Source organism: Sceloporus undulatus, chromosome 6, assembly GCF_019175285.1.
Source record: "Sceloporus undulatus isolate JIND9_A2432 ecotype Alabama chromosome 6, SceUnd_v1.1, whole genome shotgun sequence".
NCBI classification, from domain to species: Eukaryota; Metazoa; Chordata; class Lepidosauria; order Squamata; family Phrynosomatidae; genus Sceloporus; species Sceloporus undulatus.
In genome coordinates, this window is record NC_056527.1 from 153,594,001 (window position 1) to 153,597,248 (window position 3,248).

Below are 3,248 nucleotides of genomic sequence, written 5' to 3' on the forward strand. Positions count from 1 at the left end.
TGCGCTCTTCTCTGTTGGAGCGTCTTTGGTTGCCACAATAAAGTACCCATTCCCAGGATTCCCCTAGCACTGAGCGCCAAAGCGTCTCAAGGGGGTCCCAAACTGGATTATTTTGCAGTGTGGTGTGGGCCCAATGTGAGGTGCGTGTTTGACCGGCCGTACGAGCGGAAGGCTTCCTAGTAGTGGGTACTTTCCCATCGCTCGGTGCTTGTTGAACCGGTTTCTCTCTGCTGCAGGTGCAACGGGCATTGTGGCTAGGCAGGCTGCCAAAGATACACCACAACACAACCACACACGAAGAGCGAGTCCCTCTGCGTTGAGGGGCCGCCTGTTCTCTCCTCCACAAGATGGCTGGTGGTGCCCAGTTTCCTGGCTCCTGTCTGGAAGGGGGGACCAATACATCTTTGCACGGCAGTCTATCGCTCCCACCCACGAGTGTGCATTGCGTGCACGCCCGGGCCTGGAGTTGACCAGGGCGGTTTTGGTGCAATGTTCCCAACTCTTGGTTTGGCGTCGAGGCTTGCCCATCCGCTTTGGTGCCGGCTTTTTCTCCCGCAACGCCTCGTGTGGATCCCTTGGGCTCCTCCTTCCTCCTCTCCATCCTTTGCAAAGGCCTACTTAATACACAGAGCGACCAGTCTATTCTCCACAGCTCACCCAACAAGGAAACCTATTTGCCCCCTAGGCGGCATCTTCTTAGGGCAAAGACCAAAGGTCTCTCGATATTCTATCTATCTATCTTATCTATCTATCTATCTACTCTATCTATCTTATGAGCAGTGGGTCTATTGTATCCGATTATACCATATATTCTTATATTCCTTGATATATATTATGTCTATGACTAATATATATGGGTGTGTGTGCACGTGTTCGTGTGCGGCCGCAGTGTGTTAATGGGGTCTGTGTTGGGGGTGTGTATTACATTATATCTATATATCGTATTATATCTATATTATATCTCCACTATCGACACTTCTCTATTTGATATTTGGGGGTGATGCTTCATCTATATCATATCTGATCTACATAGGCATATATACTATGTATTATATGTGGTTTCTGGTTACTCGGGATATTATCTGTGCGGTGTGTGTGTGTGGTAATGGTGTGTTGTGTATATCTATATATGATATATATACACACCCACCACACACACACACACACATCATATCACTTATACATACATTATAAACACACCTACATTAACACACCAATATGATTCATACTGTCATTGCCACGTTTCGGAATGGAGGAGAACCTCTATCTCATCACCCTGATCCTAGCATGTCAGTGGTTTGCGGTGCTGGCTGCGTGTGCAGCCATCTTCCTCAGCCATTACTATACATACTACCTACATACATTACATATATACCACAGAGAGGCGGGGGGGGGAGGGGTGAGGATGGGGATGGGGATGTTGGGTTGCAAAGCCCCAGCATCCCAGCCCTGGCATACTAGGAGCAGGGCGAGCAGACGTCCATACTTTTTCTTGCAACCAGATCCCCCAGCTTCCCAGCCCTCCCCCAAGCCCCAGCATCCCCAGCCATGGCATGCTAGGAGCAGGGTGAGCAAGCAGACACCCCTCTTTTGCAAAACGTGAGCCCACTTCTTCAGCTTTTTGAAGCAATGCCAGATGCAGTTGTTTGGGGGGCAGGCAGTGGGGTCCCTTAGGGGCCCCTGATCCCCAGACCTCCTCCTTCCTCTCCCCCATGGATTGCATGAGGGTTTATGCCAGCCCTGTCTGTATGCCACCTGGACCCCCTTCCCAGGCCCTCCTCCTTGGTGCCCCTTTCTTTGTGGCAGGAAAGCCAAGAGGGCACCTCCCTTTCCTTCCCAATGCGACGGAGCCTCTCTACTCTCTGCACGCAAGCAGCCCTCGGCAAAGCTCCCTTCTCAGGCTGCCAGCCCAGGCCTTGGCAAGGCTTTAAAATGGTGTCACACCGGATTCTTTCTGCAGCGCAGATGCAGACTCAAGACTGCTGAAAAGCAGACTGCGGGACTTTTCCGGCTGACTGTCAGCTGCATTCTTCAAGATCTCGTTCAGGGAAAAGGGGAAAGGGGAAAAGGGAGGGATATAAAGTGCAATGAATGGAATGGCTTGGTTCGAAGGCTGGCCTCGCGATCCCTCCAGCCATTCAGCCGCAGCCAGCCATCATCACTTGCCAGTAACTAAAGTTTCCCCCTCTTTCCCCCAAAATTAAACCCTCTGAAGCCAAGAGGGAAAAGGTTTTCTCAAAGCAAAGGATAGCTGAGTCACAGACTGGAAAAAGTTCCTTTTGGATTACAGCTCCTAGAAACCTCAGTCGGAACTCTGGGAGTTATAGTTTACATATATACATATATACATGTATATGTATATATCAGATTAGGAAAGGCAATATATAGGCGCGCGCGCGCACACACACACATATATTATGAAAGGCAATATGTATATATATATATATAGAGAGAGAGAGAGAGAGACCGAGAGAGAATAAGGAAATGTATGTGTGTGTGTGTGTGTGTGTGTGTGTGTGTATATATATATATATACACACACACACACATATCAGATTAGGATATATATATATATATATATAGTGTGTGTGTAGCTTTGCAAGCAAATAGAATATAGAAATAGAATATATGTAGAGTATGCTTTATATAGAGATATAAACTTAATAGGAGTGGAAAGATAATATAATGTAATGTAATATAATATAACATAATATTAAAAGTTTTTCCCTATTCAGATGGTGGGGAATCAAATCCAAAGACCTCTCATCTAGGAAACTAGCAAATCGCGGGGTAGTATTATTCGTCTGCCTGAAACCCTACTTTTCTCCAGGTTGAGATTTTTCTTTCCTTCATTATTTCTTTTCTTTATAACCAGGATATATATATTCTTAAAAATGGGATACATACTGTATATACCCCAGTCCTTATCCCCTGACGCCAGCAAAGCAACCCTTTGGATGTAAAACACAGGCACCTCATTTCTCTTTCACACTAGACAGTTGTAGCGCGATGATCCCGGTTTCAACTACGGCCGCTGCGACATCCTATGAAACCCTGGGCTTCGGAGTGTGTTGAGGCACAAGGATTTGAAATACACCTCCTTCCCTAAATCTAATATCCCAGGATACTGCCCTGGCAGGAAAAGTGGGACCATAACTACTTCAAGATGCTCCGCTTTAACTGCCCTGGCTCAAGGCTACGGAATTCTGGGAGATGGAGATTGTTGCGGGGCAGTTTCATATATATAT